Source organism: Phyllobates terribilis, unplaced genomic scaffold (assembly GCF_046119375.1).
Source record: "Phyllobates terribilis strain yellow unplaced genomic scaffold, ASM4611937v1 Scaffold_9__5_contigs__length_417890890, whole genome shotgun sequence".
NCBI classification, from domain to species: domain Eukaryota; kingdom Metazoa; phylum Chordata; class Amphibia; order Anura; family Dendrobatidae; genus Phyllobates; species Phyllobates terribilis.
Window position 1 is genome coordinate 172,912,799 of NW_027362769.1, and position 18,447 is coordinate 172,931,245.

The 18,447-nt window shown below is 43.3% G+C and overlaps 1 long non-coding RNA gene across 1 annotated transcript in view; it reads left to right on the forward strand.

Annotated features, from left to right (window-relative positions):
• Positions 1–4,279, forward strand: part of LOC141160900 (uncharacterized) — an 8,116-nt gene extending 3,837 nt beyond the window's left edge. The window contains exon 3 of the long non-coding RNA XR_012250561.1: positions 3,994–4,279. This is a non-coding gene — a long non-coding RNA (uncharacterized lncRNA). The remainder of the gene's footprint in view (positions 1–3,993) is intronic.
• Positions 4,280–18,447: the final 14,168 nt, after the last annotated feature.

The window sequence follows — 18,447 nt, forward strand, 5'->3', positions numbered from 1 at the left end:
CCTACTTAAACCTTCGAGGACCTTAAATTTTATTCAATCAAATTTTTTTCCAGTTTAAAACTATGGGACATATATGTGCCTTGGTCCTCAAAGGGTTTTTAAAGGGGCATTTTTTTTATATACCTTGAAATTAAGCCCTACCCCATGGAATGAAGCCCTACCTACATGACATCTGAGAGCTACATGGATCCCGCTTGTGAGGTGCCTGTGCGTCACTACTATTCAGTTTTAGGGTCCACTCACTAAGCCATATATTCTCTCTATTCTCTCATGCAAGAGAATAGGGCCAATTATGCTAATGACACTCGGCTCAAACTCTGTCAGAGCTTCAACTGAGTGTGATTCGATTCTCTCGCAGTACAGATATGGAGAAGATGGAGAACTTACTTTCTCCATCTTCTCCATAGTCTCTGTGAGTGTTCATCGGACTGCACTTGGATGACATCCGAGTGCAGTCCAATGTTTTACGTGCACCCATAGACTTGTATGGGTGCACATGGTCCGAATATCGAATGAGATTATTTTCTCATGCCGATAATCGCAAATCTGCACTGTCCCATAGTATAACATAGGGCCGAGTCCTATCCGATAAAACATCACATAGCATTCGGCCGTGTTATACGACAGTGTGAGCGAGCCCTTAGAGTCCAGGAATATTTACATGCAGATGATGATATTACTCTCCCAGTGTATATTTTTTTAGGCGAGTTCATAGTAAATGCTTTGCCTTTTTGACATGTGATCAACTAAAGAACAAGAAAGATTTAGGACCTCCCCTATAGAGAAACGGAAAATAGTTTGGAGGACTTGCATGTCCTTTTTTATTTATTATGAGAAAATCATAAAAGATCCCGTTTTTTAACCATGCTGTGACTTTCTTCTGAGGGAGAGGGAGAGAGCTGCCCTATTCAGAGTCTGTAATAAGACCTGCTGACAAAAGTGTTGAAGATACAGTCTAATGTGAATTAACAATGAAAAAAAGTTAATTTCACAAATGGCTTGTATTTTTTTTAATACAAACTTTTTTGTGTTTACAGCTCCTTTAAAGGGAATCTGTCATCAGGTTTTTGCCACCTAATCTGAGAGCAGCATAATGTAGGGTTAGAGGCACTGATTCCAGTAATGTGTCACTTACTGGGCTGCTTAGTGTTGTTTTGATAAAATCATTGATTTGTCAGATGGTAATTATCACTAGATGACTAGTAAGTTCTGTAGGACCCCACCCCCATCACTGATCAGTAGATTTCTGTGTACACTGAGCATGGGCAGAAAGCTGCCAATCAGTGGTGTGGGCGGGGCTATACAGAGCGCAGCATTCAGAGAGCTGCTAGATCTGCAGCAGATAAAACGGTGATTTTCTCAAAATGACAACAAGCAGCTGAAAAAGTGACACATCGCTGGAATCAGGGTATCTGCCCCTATATTGTGCTGCTCTCAGATGGGGCAGCACAATTAATATTGTGCCAAATTAATTTCCCGTGAACTATCACATGATCTATCACAGGGGATCATGTGACATGTCACGTGATAAATCAGGTGGGGGGGGGGCCCGCGCCTTCTAAACTGCCCGGGGCCCTTGCTACTCTTAATCCACCCCTGATTAGACGACATTACTCCCATTCTCTCCCATTTCTGGTGCCGTGTGACTACGAGCCACTGGTGGGAGGCGAAGCCATTAATCTGAAGAGTCAGCACCACAATGCCGTGACATGGAGACATTGGGAAGGGTGAACACCCCATGCCCTCTCCTCTTTTTGTCATTAAAGTTCCCAGCATCCTCCATGTCCCGGACGCGCCCGTCTGTCACTGCGCCCTTCTCATAGGCGGTCAGTGAATCCCGGTGGGGTGAACGGCCGCCGCCTGCCCTCCCATCACTCGTATGTCAGGTGTCTATAAACTTTGGCTTTGATTCATCATCGTCTTTGCCCCTTTTTTTCTGGAGTAAAAATGGCTTTTAACAGCAACTTTTATATTTGCGCCTCATTAATTATTTCATTGGCATCTTTTTTTTTTTTTTTTTTTTTATTATGGGAGCGGTTTACCTTATCCAGATACTTTTAGGCTAATTTATCATTTGAGATTTTTCAGAACTTTAACGCAGTTTTACCATTGCAGAACACAAAATATGTCCAATTTTATTTTGGCGCAGTTGAAGACTAATGTGCAACATTTTAAAGGATTGTGTGATTTTTGCTGTAAAAAAAAGAAGGTGCAAAAAGGCAACAGATAAGTTAAAAAAAAAAAAGAGAGCATCTCTGATTTTGCACAAAATTCATCAACCCGATGGCGCCACTTTAATTATTTTGGGACAAAAGGAAATGAATTGGGGCCATTATGAACATCGTGCAAAATATTTTTCTAAATCTAAAAGGGTGTTTCTGGATTTATGGAAATACATTTTCTGATTTACCAGAGGCTTAATACAAGTTGCATGGAGAAAAATAATTGGAAATCATGGCGAACTATGGCCCCAATTCATCATTCTTATTGCACCTTTTTTTTTAGAAGGAGGGAAAATCATTAGGCATTTTACGCCAGAACAATGGGGTAAGAGAAAAGATGCAATTATTTGTGCAAAAATGTTGCAACTTTTGGCACTTTTTGAAAATTGGGTGGAGTTTAATGTGAGTGGGTGTGGCCTAGCGGAACCAAATAGATTCACTATATTTACTTATTGAAAGGATTCTGCACCATTTTAATCTAAAAGGTGCAAAAAAGAAAAAATGCCATTGGGTGTTGAATTTTAACACGTCCGACACTTCTCTCCCCCAACATCATCTGTCGGGGGAGAGTTAGGAGGCCACAATGTGAATCACATGGTCGGCCGATCCCACTGACACATTTAGGTTTGTTGGACTTTACTTAAGTGTGTTTTGGAGGCTTAAAAAAAAGGTGTAGATACTTTTTATTGATAAAGTAATCACATAATATTTTCATAAAGCCAGAATACATCTTCTTACTTTTTTTTTTTTTATCTGTATCTTAAAAAGTCAAACTTTTTAAAAACTTTTTAGAGCTTTAGAAACTTTTAAAACGTAAAACTTAAGAAAAAAGAAAACTGCTTTATGGCATACTCAAAATAGTCCCTTAGAATAAAGATAAAAAAACTTTGCCATTTTTCTTTTAAAATTGCATAATTTATAAAACAAATAAAAAATCTTTACTTAAATTTGGTAGAAAAGCTAGAACTAGTAAAACAATACATTACTCCTCGCCAGCCCAATAATTAATCTGGGCTTTTTCATTCCAGGATCTTACTCCTTCAGGTCTCTGCCCCTGACCCATAATATGATTATTGATGATTTATAATAGAGCAGTAAATTAAAAGATTTCATTGTTATGACCCTTCTCAGATTCTCCATTATTTTAGGAAACAGAAAAACCCTTTGGCTGTAGCTTTCGATCACCAGGTCAGCGGCCTGGAGATTTATGGTGGAGCTTTCACAGTGGCGTTGTAGGGATATAAGTGCCCTATTGACCCTGTGACCCTTCAGGCTTTTAATGATTAGTATGTAGATGAGGCCGGGGGTCCAGACACTTGTTGTATGTGAAGACCTGAACATCCATTAGGATTAATAGGTGTTAATTTGTCCACAGACCCCCTGGTAATAATGACTAATGAGCTGGCCATTGTGGCTGAGAGAGTGACAGATGTGTTTGGGAGTGTGTTGGCTTTCAGGCTGGTGAATAGTGGGATGGAGGGACAAGGTTAAAACACCCAAGGTGAACACTGGGCTGCACTGGGGCAGGTGGCACAATGGTGGTCACAGATGCCCCCCTGGCCCACTCCCCTTTTCATTAGCCTAATTACAGAAGCAGCCGGGGCTACAAACTGCTGTGGATTATCAGGACTGTAATGGTTCCCAGAGGACAACTTGTTGCGAGTAACGTCTCCCGAGTTCAAGGATAGACAAGATTCAGCACCAGAGGAGCTTACAATCTAATGGCCATTTAAAGCAAATCTTTGATTTTTTTTTCTATCCTCTGTATTAGGCTATGTGCACATTGAGTTATTCAAGAAGACGTCCAGGGAGGTCGGCTACAGTCCCTGACCTTAAACTTCTGAATAATATCTGTGGCTGTAATACCATGAACGGCAACAAGAACAAATAAATCAATCTTGGAACAAATCAAGCCAGACATGTCACTGGAAGCGAGGATCACCAAGCCACGACGTGACTACTGTGGACACATCATACGAAGAGGGCAATCACTGGAAAAGGACATCATGGTTGGAAGAATAGAATAAACTAATCACTGAACGAGGACCTATCGACTCAAAATTTTTTTCCCCACCAAATATAATAATACATCACTGACTGCGGTGGAACAAATAATAAAATATAACTTTTAATGATATATAAAATTGCAATACACTCAATCCACCGTGCTTGTGTGCAGTCTACCCGAGTGTGTCTGCAAAGGCAGGACACATAATTGGTAGCCAGTGAGTACTAGTGTAGCTCACACTGCTTCATTCGTAGCAGGGGAGCACATTCATATCACACCTCGACGCGTTTCATCCCTTTTTATTACTCATAGGGATACATCAGGAGGCTTGTTAGAATACGGTGCATTTATGTGCGCACCGGAGATTCAAATGTACCAGCCACGATATGACCCGCATTACTGGCTATTCTAAAAAGCCTCCTGATGTATCCCTATGAGTAATAAAAAGGGATGAAACGCGTCTAGGTGTGATATGAATGTGCACCCCTGCTATGAATGAAGCAGTGAAATAAAGGAGCTAGCATTTATTTTCTAGGCAGTAACCTGTGTTGTAGACTATAATATCTGAGGGAGTCACCTGCAGTAAACTTTAAGGTGCTCTGGATGAATGAGGGTTATAACAGAGAGCTCTGTGATAAGGCTCTATGATAGGCTATTGTGCAATATACAACTGATTGCACTTTATGAAGGGGGTGTTCTTTTTCCCTTTTGGTTTAGCGTTTCCCCCTTTTTCTATGCCCTCTCTCTTCAGCTGGGGAATTGAAATAGAAGGTGATATTAGAGAGTTTAGCACCTCTATATACTATGAGCTGATGCTGGACACTTAGGGTATGTGCACACGATGCAGAAATGCTCAGGATTTTTTCCTGAGCGTTTCTGCATCTCTCTGGCAGGAAAAAACGCATGCGGATTGTACATGCGGATTGTGCATGCGGATTGTACATGCGGATTGTACATGCGGATTGTACATGCGGTTTCCTGCCAGGGACATGCGGAAATGAAGCGTTCTTCACTTTCATTTCCGCATGGGGGTTGACAAGCGCTTCCCAAGCGATTTTAGCATCACTTGGAAAGTGCTTGTCAACTTTACACTATATAAATCCATGCAACCGGCATGGATTTATATAGTGTGTGAATGTCAAAAAATAAAAAATAAATCTATACGTTACCCTCTGATGGCCCCCGGTGTCCTGCTTCATCGGTCCCGGCTGCCGGCAGTGAAGACTTTAGGACCTTCCGACGTCAGCGTCACGTGACCCGTCACATGACTCTGACGTCAGCGAAGGTCCTTCATTCAACCGCGAAGTGCGCGGGAAGCCAGCAGGACGCAGCGCGGGCCGTCAGAAGGTGAGAATATATATATTTTTTATTTTATTCTTTTTTTTTTTAATGGTACCTGGGTCTGGATGCGAGTCCTCTCATCCACACCCGGGTACCATCCGCACATTAGACCGCATGAAAAGCGCATCAACATATACAGTGATGCGGATTCCATGCGGTCTAATGCAAGTCAATGGCGGCAAAAGAGCAGCATTTCCGCAAAATTAATTGACATGCTGCGGATTTTTGACCGCAGCGTTTACGCTGCGGAAAAATCCGCATCATGGGCACAGCACATGCGCATTTCCATTGGGGAACATTGCTGCCCTTCTACCATGTGCTTTTCATGCGTTTCCGCGGCGTTTACGCAACTGCAAAAACGCCGCGGAAACGCATGAAAAACGCATAGTGTGAACTCAGCCTTAGTTGTCCTTTTTAGGTCTATTAATATCCATGGTGTGTCCTGCCTTTGCAGACACACTCGGGTAGACTGCACACAAGCACGGTGGATTGGGTGTATTGCAATTTTATATATCATTAAAAGTTATATTTTATTATTTGTTCCACCGCAGTCAGTGATCTATCGGAAGAATAGAAGGAACAAGACAAAGAGGAAGAAAAGCAACCCGATGGCTTGAAACTATCAAGATAACGGCAGAGAAGACCCTGGTCACCTATCTAGGCTTGTACAAGATCATTCTTCCTACAGATCGTTCAACCATCAAGTAGCCATGACTGTAGATCGAACCGAGGGCTGTTAAAAAAGAGAAGTAACAGGTGTTTGGAGTCGTCTTATAGATTTTATCTTTAACATGTTTGTCTATAACTTTGTGTCACAGGTTTACCGAGACACAGAGGGGCCAGAAGACCGAGGAGTCTGGTTTCACGTACTCCCGCACTGATTAGAAGCACTTCATTATCATATTAGGCGGTGCAGGTTTCTGCTAGCAGTGCAGGGGTTAATCTGTTCAGTTGAAGCTCCTGGTGCTTTCCTGCTTAGATGGTCTCAGCTGTTCAGTGTTGGCCACTCCTCTCTGCTATATATTATCATCTCTGGTACTGAGGAATTGCCAGTGTTAGTTCTTACTGCCTGGTTCTGGAATTGGAAGTGTAGTTCGTGGTTGGAGGTGGCGTTTGCAGATTTGTTCAGAAGACTGTTGCTTGGAGTTTTGTCTGTGTGCACATCCTCGTCCTCTCCTTGGATTCTCCCCTGTGTCCCACTCTGTTGTTTTGTGACTGCATTTCGTATGATTGGCATTTTCATTTATCCCTGTCCGTCTTCCCTTGTTTGTCTGGTTAGTGTATTCCTATACACTTCAGCTTCCCACCTCCCTGGGTGGGGGAGGAGACTGATAAGGGTTGTTATAGGAGCATAGAAAGGCACGTTACCCCAGCGTCTTCACCATTAGAAGTAATATGGGACAGGGATAGACTAATAGGGTCTTGAGGGATAGGAAGAGAGCCCCTTTTCCCTGGGATATCCTGCAACAATGCCGTGACACTTTCTTTCTAATTTCCTGAGACAACTCTCTCCTCAGCTTTCTTTGCTCAATGTTGAGTGGTACACACCATGATACCAAACATCACAGTTACTATTTTTCTCCCTTTAATAAGGCAGAATGACTGATTCAGAGTTTGAAGACATCTGTGATGCTAATTACAAGACACACCTTAGTCTAATTAGTCACATTATTTTTAATCTTTTCTATGGGGACCATCATTTTTGTCCAGGACATTTTCATCAGTCTTTTTTTTAAGGTTTCTGTTGAACCAAAATTCACAAGCAAAGTCTTTTTCATTAGTTGATATTCATCAAATTTAAAATGAAAATTATTTTTTTCTCAGTTTAAAGTTATTTCGGTGACCATTGTGGGGTTTCCTTACTTTACCATAAAGGTACCAATAATTTTGTCAATGTGTTAATGGATGGCAACGGATAAATGTCGTCCTTGCCTTCCGTATACACAAGTGCCATATGTAGATATATGTGGATATACTTTGCCCCTATGATGCACGAGCCCCAATGTATATTAATAAAAGCGCATAAGTGGGGATATATTAACCCTTTACTTAACATGAGACATTATTACTGCGGAACAACGGGGGGGCGCTATTTCTGCTTTTTTTTGTCAGTCTGAACGACTGAAGTGATGTATAATGGCGGAGCGAGATGTGCGGCTCAGACGTGAACGCTCCCCTTAATAAATGGCCGCCTTGTATAAATATATCTTCAGCCAATCAAGGTAATGGGCATGGGCAGCTGTGAGTAATGGACTCTTTATATTTATGAAGTCTCCGTAGATGTGGCATCAATGCAGCAAGAGAAAAAACACCCGATAATGATTATAGGAGTGCAATTTAACCCCTTAACTACTGCCGAGCAAGTGATGCCCAGGGCTATGAAAAATCCATTGCGTCAAAAAGATCCTCAGTTGGGGCCTGCTACGTAGGCAAGCATGGACACATTATGCTGCATGCAATGATCTGCACCATTAGAGGAACACTAAAGCCAGAAATAAAGGTGTAAAGAAGGAATATGGCCGCCCAGGCTGTTTCATAGTTTGCAGCATTTTCTACGTGATCAGGAAACAGTAAATTTTGTAGAAATCATACAGAGAACGAAGGGTTAAACTCGTCCCATCTTTGGCTGACATCTCACTTAAGCCCCGCCCCCTTTCCTAAGGAGTGGGTGTATACATTTTTAACATACAGACAGAGCAAAGGGGAGGGCAGGCTCCTGCTGCAGCCAGTTGTCTCACAGCCACATAAAAGACAGTGAGAAGGAGGATATCGCTAAGCTCCCGATATATGGAGAGGTTTATAAATTCAGTTTATTTTTTATTTTCTGCATTTTTGTATAAAACAGTGAGTCTTGGCTATTAGAGCCAATGTGTGTATTGTAGACCCCCCCAACCACCCAGGTCATCACAAGATTGTCCCACAAAAAGGGCCTTTAACATGTGGACTTCAATGTGGGCGTTTCTTTGAGCGTTTTCCATCATTCTCCGGCAAGTCAAAATTAAAGCGAATGTATCACCTATTTACTAATTAGAACTTGGAAGTTATAAATATACAATGGGGAAATAAGTATTTGATACGCTGCCGATTTTGCAAGTTTTCCCACCTACAAAGGATGGAGAGGTCTGTAATTTTTATCATAATTACACTTCACCTGTGAGAGTCAGAATCTAAAAATAAAATCCAGAAAATCACATTATATGATTTTTACATAATTTGCATTTTATTGCATGAAATAAGTATTTGATACAATAGAAAAACAGAACTTAATATTTGGTGCAGAAACCTTTGTTTGCAATTACAGAGGTCAGACGTTTCCTGTAGTTCTTGACCAGGTTTGCACACTCTGCAGCAGGGATTTTGGCCCCCTCCTCCATACAGGTCTTCTTAAGATCTTTCAGGTTTCGGGGCGGTCACTGGACAACATTGAGTTTCAGCTCTCTCCAAAGATTTTCTATTGAGTTCAGGTCTGGAGACTGGCTAGGACACTCCAGGACCTTGAAATGCTTCTTACGGAGCCACTCCTTAGTTGCCCTGGCTGTGTGTTTTGGGTCATTGTCTTGCTGGAAGTCCCAGCCACAACCCATCTTCAATGCTATTACAGAGGGAAGGAGGTTGTTGGCCAAAATCTCACGATACATGACCCCATCCATCCTCCCTTCAATATGGTGGAATCCCCTTTGTAGAAAAGAACCCCAAAGTATGAGGTTTCCCCCATGATGCTTCACGGTTGGGACAGTGTTCTTGGGGTTGATACCAAAAAGTTCTATTTTGGTCTCATCTGACCACATGACCTTCTCCCGCCTCCTCTGGATCATCCAGATGGCCATTGGCGAACTTCAAACGGGCCTGGACATGTTCTGGCGTGATCAGGGGGACCTTGCGTGCCCTGCAGGATTTTAATCCATGACGGCGTAGTGTGTTACTAACGGTAATGTTTGAGACTGTGGTCCCAGCTCTCTTCTGGTCATTGACCAGGTCCTCCCATGTAGTTCTGGGCTGATTCCTGACCTTTCTCAGAATCATCCTTATCCCACGAGTCGAGATTTTGCATGGAGCCCCAAACCGAGGATGATTGACAGTCATCTTGTGTTTCTTACATTTTCTAATAATTGTGCCAGCAGTTGTTGCCTTCTCACCAAGCTGCTTGCCTATTGTCCTGTTGCCCATCCCAGCCTTGTGTAGGTCTGCAATTTTGTCCCTGGTGTCCTTAGACAGCTCTTTGGTCTTGGCCATGGTGGAGAGGTTGGAGTGTGATTGAGTGTGTGGACAGGTGTCTTTTATACGGGCAACAAGTTCAAACAGGTGCAATTAATACAGGTAATGAGTGCAGAGTAAGAGGCTTCTTAAAGAAAAACAGGTCTGTGAGAGCCAGAATTCTTGCTGGTTTTATTTCATGCAATAAAATGCAATTTATTTATTTGAAATTCATACAATGTATAAGTTTTCTGGATTTTTTTTTTTGATTCTGTCTCTCACAGGTGAAGTGACCTACGATAAAAATTATAGACCTCTTCATTCTTTGTAGGTGGGAAAACTTGCAAAATCGGCAGTGTATCAAATACTTATTTTCCCCACTGTAGATATATTATATACATATATTTTTTTCCTATTCTCAATTTGTTGATTTGGCTTGACGAAGCCGGAAGGAGAAACGCGCGTCGAGACGCTTGCATGGATCCCCAGGTTGCTCCATAACGCCAGCATGTCACAAGGTATAGCACATTTTTATTGAAGATTTATTATGCTTATTAGCTCTTAACTTATTAGGTACCTGCTTATGTGCTCTGTGTATTCTGATACCTGGAGAGCACTATTACTTTTTACACCTCTTAGTAATATGTAATACTAACAAGCATACATGCTGTCTCCTGATAACTTTCTAGTGAATCTTGTTGAGGATCCTATGTGTCTTTTTTATGGGCATCCACTATGTACTATTGTTCACAACAATTTTAGCAACTAGTTCTATCTCACCTTATATGTCTTTTCATCTATATGAGAATATATTTTCAATAAAAATTTATTGTATGCATCATTAAACTGATCCTGCACTTTTTTTGATCTTTTGTTTCATTCTAAATGATTATAAGAATCCCCTGACATTTTAATTTTATATATACTACATTGGGACTTATTAATTAGATCATATTTTTCAGATCAAACTATTTTTCTATTTTGGTTGATTGTTTTTGATTGTAGAATTTTATTCTATTTTCTGCTGATCATTATGGGGGAGGTAATTTTGCCTCAGCATTTAGAGATTTGTTTTACAACAGTTGCATTTACCAATGGGGACAAAACACTGGAAAGGACTCTCAGATGTCTATTGGAGAGTGCCGTGAGCATGCTCTGTAACCTGTGCAGAGATCATTACACAGGAGGAGGTGAGCTGTGATATCACCTATTGTGAATGATAGATCCCGTGTTATGTATATAGGTGTTAACGGTCATTGCAATCCTTTCTGTGATAAGGAGATGACAGCTGAGAAGTGATCTCTAAAGAACAAGAAGTGTCAGCCTTTTGTGAGGCTCAGAGTGAAAACTGTAAAATTTCAAGATTTTTTAAATCTATTTTGCATAGTTTTTATTTTGAAAAATCTCTAAAATATGAATGTACAATTGAATCTCTTTTTTTCCTAAATGATAAGAATTTCTGGATTACTGGACACCAGAGCAGCGAGAGTGAATAGGACTTTGACATATCCAGTGTCACAACAGTCCTGATCGTCCACTTATCTGACTCCAGCAGAAAACTACATCTAATCCCAGCAATTATGTCACTCTCTGCGGTGCTAGTGATGGGCGGACCTTTCTGGTGACGGGCGGACCTTTCTGGTGACTGGCAGTGAAGAGGTCAAGCGCAGACTTTAATTCAGTTAATTGGAGGTCAGGTGATGCCACGGGGATGGTAACGATCAATAAAGGGAGAATGAAAATGTACTTTGGGTGATTAGTTTCATTTACACACCGGATCTTTAATTAGAGACTGAAGGTGGAAGAGGGGACACGGCGAGAGCGATCCATCGCAGAAATGACAGCAACACAGCTCCGCAACCATGGGCGTATATCACAAATAATCACATTGTAATGTCTCCAGATAGAGAATGGTGCGGAGCCTCGTCCAGCCGGTGAATCCTGGGCTGGATTCCATTATTTGCTGCCATTATTCACAGGACAAAGAATAAGTTTAGTAATGACTTTTCAAGATTTAACCGTGTGAACATAGTCTTACATCCGGAAACCGCTGAGGGTTTGTTACAATTGAATCCAATCCTCTGTGACATGGTTACAATGTATCAGCTCACAAAGTATGGGGTACACTAGAACAATTGTAGCAAATCCTCCGATGTGAGGTCTGAATAGATTTTAAGCATCTGACTGAGCACAAGAATGTTCCTATTTAATGACAACAATCAGAGATATTTAAAATGGTGAGAAAATACAACCGAAAGCAAAGATATTTGCAGAACACTGATGGGTTATTCCCAAAATAACAAGCTATCCCCTATTCATAGCAAAGATAGTGGACAAGTTACTGATCATTGTGTCCCTGACAATTGGGACCCCCAGTCTTGAATGAAGTAGAGGTGCACATGCACAATCTTCGCTCCATTCATTGTCTTCGGGACTGCTGAAGAAAGCAGAGTCCACTACTTATGGCAGCAGTCCCATAGACAAGAATTAGTGCCAAGGATGAGTGTGTGCACCTCCGCTTCATTCAAGACTGAACTCTGCAGAGACCCATTTTAGGGATCACTGGGGATCCTAAAGGTAAGACCGCCAGCAATCAGCAAGTGACCCCTCTCCTATGGATCCCAAAGGATAACCTGCCATTTTGGGAATAACCCTTCAATTGAGAAAAAATTAAGATAAATAGCCTAATCGCATTCAAACAGTCCCTCAATACTTTCAAGTCCACACTCACTGCAGCAAACAAACCTATTTCTCATCTCTCATATCCTCTCTGTCCCACAACCCTAAAGAGTTATTCAGTACTTTCAATTGTCTCCTCCACCCCCCAGCGCCTCCTCCCTCTCCTCTCATCTCAGCTGGAGACTTTGCCTCATTCTTCAAGCAGAAGATTTACAACATCAGGCAAAGCTTTTGCCTAAAGTCCCCACAGCCCCTCCTCATAACTACTCAACCCTCCTCCTCCAAAACCAGCTTCTCCTCTATCACAGAAGCTCAACTTTCCTCTTTACTCTCCAAATCACATCTCACCACCTGTGAACTTGACCCAATCCCGTCCCACCTCATTCCAAACCTCACCACAGTCTTCATCCCAACCCTAACTCACCTCTTCAACTTGTCACTAACAGCTGGTGTTTTCCCCTCATGCTTCAAACATGCCTCGATCATACCGATCCTGAAAAAGCCCTCCCTTGACCCATCCTCTCTGACTAGCTATCGCCCCATATCACTTCTCCCCTATGCCTCAAAACTACTGGAACAACACGTCCATCTTGAGCTGTCCTCCCACCTCTCATCCTGCTCCCTCTTCGACCGCTTACAATCTGCTTCCGACTGCACCATTCTACTGAAACTGCCCTGACTAAAGTCACCAACGACATACTAACCTCCAAATCCAAGGGACACTACTCTGTCCTCCTCCTCCTGGACCTGTCATCTGCCTTTGACACAGTGGACCACTCCCTCTTACTACAGACTCTCTCATCTCTCGGCATCACAGATTCAGCCCTGTCTTGGATCTCCTCATATCTAACAGACCGGACATTCAGCGTCTCCCACTCACACACCACCTCCTCATCTCGCCCCCTAACTGTCGGTGTCCCCCAAGGTTCAGTTCTAGGACCTCTGCTCTTCTCCATCTACACCTTCGGCCTTGGACAGCTCATAGAGCTTTAAGTATCACCTCTATGCTGATGACACACAGATCTACCTCTCTGGACCTGATATCACCTCCTTACTAACCAGAATCCCACAATGTCTGTCTGCTATTTCATCTTTCTTCTCTGCTAGATTTCTAAAACTTAACATAGACAAAACAGAATTTATCATCTTTCCACCTTCTTACTCAACCCCCCACCTGACCTATCCATCAAAGTGAATGGCTGTCCACTCTCCCCAGTCCCGCAAGCTCGCTGTCTCGGGGTAACCCTGGACTCTGATCTCTCCTTCACACCACATATCCAAGCCCTTTCCACTTCCTGCCGACTCCAACTCAAAAATATCTCCCGGATCCGCACATTCCTCAACCACAAATCTGCAAAAACCCTAGTGCACGCCCTCATCATCTCCCGCCTCGACTACTGCAACCTCCTGCTCTGTGGCCTCCCCTCTAACACTCTCGCACCCCTCCAATCTATCCTAAACTCTGCTGCCCGACTAATCCACCTGTCCCCCGCTATTCCCCGGCCTTTCCTCTCTGTCAATCCCTGCACTGTCTCCCCATTACCCAGAGACTCCAATTCAAAACCTTAACCCTGGCATACAAAGCCGTCCACAGTCTGTCTCCTCCATACATCTGTGACCTAGTCTCCCGGTACTTACCTGCACGCAACCTCCGATCCTCACAAGATCTCCTTCACTACTCCCCTCTTATCTCCTCTTCCCACAATCACATACAAGATTTCTCCCGTGCATCCCCCCTACTCTGGGACTCTCTACCCCAACACATCAGACTCTCGCCTAACGTGGAAACCTTCAAAAGGAACCTGAAGACCCCCCTCTTCCGACAAGCCTACAACCTGCAGTAACCCTCGCTCCACCACACCGCTGCACGACCAGCTCTTCCCTCACCTACTGTATCCTCACCCATCCCTTGTAGATTGTGAGCCCTCGCGGGCAGGGTCCTCGCTCCTCCTGTACCAGTTGCTGACTTGCATTGTTCAAGATTATTGTACTTGTTTTTTGCTATGTATATCCCTTTTCACAAGCAAAGCACCATGGAATAATAGGTGTTATAGTAATAAATAGATATCAATTAAAAGGGACTGTCAGCACAGAATGACTGTTCAAACCAAGCACAGCCGCTCAGTGCACCCTTGGCGTGGCTAAACAGTTCAGTGCACCTTCTCGCCTACTGGTTTTCTATCTCTGCCCCAATCTATTTTGAGTGAGAGCTTTAGCTTTATAGAGCTAGAGGAGGGTGTTGATAGATGGAAATAAGGAAATGGGACGGTGCACTTAAAGGGGTTGTCCAGTGTAAAAATATAAGTCTGTAGTTACTCTAAGTCCCTCTATGTGACTGCAAGCTTGTGAATCCTCACATCGCGCGCTCTGAGGATTTTCCAGTGTCAGCGCCGGGAACGGCAGTCATGTGACCACAATTATGTGATATGCATATTCCTGGCCACAATCCGACTAGACTGTTTCAGGCCTCACTCAATACACTTGCAATGAGCGAGGTTGCGCCCATCTAGTCTAATTGTGGTCGCGAGTATGCATGTTGCATACATTTAGTCACATGACCACCGTTCCCGGCGCAGACACCGGAGAATCCTCCCAGCGTACAGTACAAGCAATGCGAGGATTCACAAGTCTGTAGTCACATAGAGTGACTGCAGACTTGTAATTTTGGCCACACCAAGGGTGCACTGTGCACCTGTGCTTGGTTTGAACAGTCATTCTGTACTGACAGACTCCCTTCAAGGAAAAGATGGCTGTCATAGCCTTTCCTGGTTCCAGGGGCAGCCAAAGTTCTCTTTGCCACAAAGCGCCTGTCCATGTTCCCACGTAGCATAAATACTGAATTTTTTCCGCTGTATTTTTTTTTTGTGCAGAAAAATCTTCTGCGTTTATCAGCCCAAGCAAAGTGGATGTGATGTAATGAGATGTCCTGCCCACTGTGCGATTTTTATCTATAGACTTTTTATAGGGAACCTGAGAAACACGTAGAAAATGCAGTTATGTTTTTAAATGCAGAATCAAAGATTTTCTGTACTAAAAACCCCCAATTAAAAAAAACTCTGCTTCACAAATGCATCAAATAAAGGGGAAACCACATTAAAAAAATGAAAATGAATGGCAAAAATGCAAATTCTGAAATTGCAAATAATGGTGCAGAATGCATGTGGAGATATAGCAGCAGAAAAAAAAACAGCATTTATGCTATGTGTGAACACTGCACATGATGGGTTGGGGGGTAGGGGACTGATTGATTTTGCTTAAATTGATTCCTTTGGTTTTAAATGCATCTGAATAACGGGGGAGTTGGGATATGATGCCTATTAGTTTCGCAAGGGAAAGAGACTATGAAAATAATGTAGGTGACAGATGAGAACTGCAGTCATGCAGTTTGACTTTTAAGTCTTCCCATTCCGGTGGCATTCCTGATATTTGGAGGACATTTTTTTTTTTTTAACAGGTTAAGGTTTGCATTTAGTTGAGAAAATGCGCAAGACGACTTGGCTAAGAAACAGGTGGAAGTTCAGCGGTAATGTCAGACACATGGAGGATGAGACCCCTGATGGCACAAAGCGGTACTGCAGCAAATAACCCTTTGCTGCGCGTTCCTGTAAAGTAATATTGGCTCCATTAACATTGAATATTTAAGTAGCCGTGTGATTGACCTTGCTAGGAGTTTAAAAGTGTGTCAGCGATGGATTAGAAATATCTGTTACATAAACATGAGGCTTAACCAGTTCATCACTTTAATGAGGCACTAGTAGCATTTCGCTTCCCTGCACCCAACCAATCTCCTGATTAACCTGCCATTCACAGCTCCGGGGGCACAAAGCCGGAGCTGCCATCTTCCAGTCTGATCTCGATGATCTTCCCAGACGGAGAACAGTGGACGTCTCTGTGTGATCTTTTCTTTGCCCCCAAATATAGTGCAATAAGGCTCATGGATGCCCCCTCTCCATCTATTCTATCTGCAGCCTCCACGTGGATGCAGGATCAGACTGCGCAGGGTTTATTTGCAATCCGTCCCCATGAAGCCACGTAGATTTGCATGAGAGCTGCGTACGCAAGATAATATGGTTTTGAATTCAGACTATTTGCAAAATTGCTTCAGGTTTTATTTTAGATGCAATGAAAAATCAAGTTTGCAAAAGTCTACATACCCACAGCTAAAGCTTCCCAGTGTTTCAGGGGTTAAACGGTCGTCTCTGTTTTGCGCTGCTCTGGGATAATTGATTCCCATGGATAAATCAAAGCGTCTGCCCAGACCTTGGCTTTTAATTAATGTCCATCATTACCAAGATAATGACCAGTATTGCCAGCGGTATAATCATTAACCACTACCTACACTGGACATAAACTGCAGCACACGAGGACACATGGGGATAAGGTGTAAACAGGAATAGTTAGGTTTCATGGCCAAATAATGCTGGGGCTCAGCCTAGAACATTGGGAAGAACATTTGCCTCTAAGAAACTCCACATGGCAGCCAAAATGAGAGCTGAAGACCCTGATATATTTTGGGACAAGTGCCCCTATTAGGGTACAGTGGGGTCCTTCACTGGTTAGAGAGCAGCTACAAAGAGCAACGTCTCTCTCTGTAGAACACAGGACATCTGTGCATTATATGGACAGTCCATTGCTTTCTTTGGGAACTGTGTAATGCTTCATTTTTCCTGTGGGGGGAGCTGCAGGGATATTAAACATTTGCTTCCAGGTTTCCCTACAGATTGGAGCTAATCACGGGGGGGTTCCCAGCCATGGGCAACCTATAATCAGCTTGTCTTCGTAGGATACTTCCAAAAATGTTTTGTAGAATTGGAGTAACACTGAGGTCTCTTAAAGGGGTTTTCCCATGCTGAACCATCGCTCACATCTCACGGAGCACTGTTAAATCCTTCATCCAAAAATGGAAGGAGTATGGAACAACTGCAATCCTGCCAAGACATGGCCGTCCACCTAACCTGACATCCCAATCAAGAAGAGCACTAATTAGAGAAGCAACCAAGAGGCCCATGGTCATTCTGTAGGAGCTGCAGATCCACTATTAGCTGTATACTCCACAAATCTGCCTTTTATGGAAGAGTGGCCAGAAAAAATACATTTTTCATTTTAGAAATTCTGTTTGTAGTTTTCAAAAAGCCATGTAGGGGACACAGCGAGTACGTGGAAGTAGGGGCTCTGGTTAGGTGAGACCAAAGGAGAACGTTTTGAGTTAAATGGTCCCAAAGGCCTCTATATAGTATAATGCACTCCCCATAGGCATCTATAGTATAATGCACCCCCATAGGCAGATTCTATATAGTATAATGAACCCCCATAGGCAGACTCTATATAGTATAATGCACTCCCATAGGCCTCTATATAGTATAATGCACTGCCCCGTTGGCAGACTCTATAGCAGTCCTAGGCAAAGTGTGGCCCGCGGGCCACATCCAGCCCTTTGGATGTTCCAGTCCGGCCGAGGGGCTGTAAAACAGTGGCCCACGGGTTGCACCGTGCCCTCCCCTGACGCCCACTCGCTCTCTTGCTCACTGCCCACCTGCTTCCTCCATTCGTGCTGACTGCATTGGTGGAGGAGGGGCCTCTAGTAATAGAGCAGTTACTAGTGCCAGCGCCATACAGACGGAGGGTGTTAGATATGGCCCATGCACATGTGTCTTAGGTGGTCATCTGGGGGTAGACAAAACCCAGGAAAGGATCCTCCAGAGGTTCTACTGGCCCGGGTGTCACTAAGAGATTGTAAATTATTGTAAGTCCTGTTCCACCTATCAGCTGACCTCCCCGGTGGCTCACTTCCGTAGCCCTTTGGTGCCTCTGCCTAGCACTGAGGTCCCATTCGATCGCATCGCCATGGATCTAGTGGGACCCCTGGTCAAGTCCGCCAGAGGACATTAGTATATCCTGGTGGTACTGGACTATGCTACACAATATCCGGAGGCCGTACCACTACGAAACTCCTCCTCCAAATGTATAGCCCGGGAGCTGGTCCATATCTTTTCCAGGACGGGG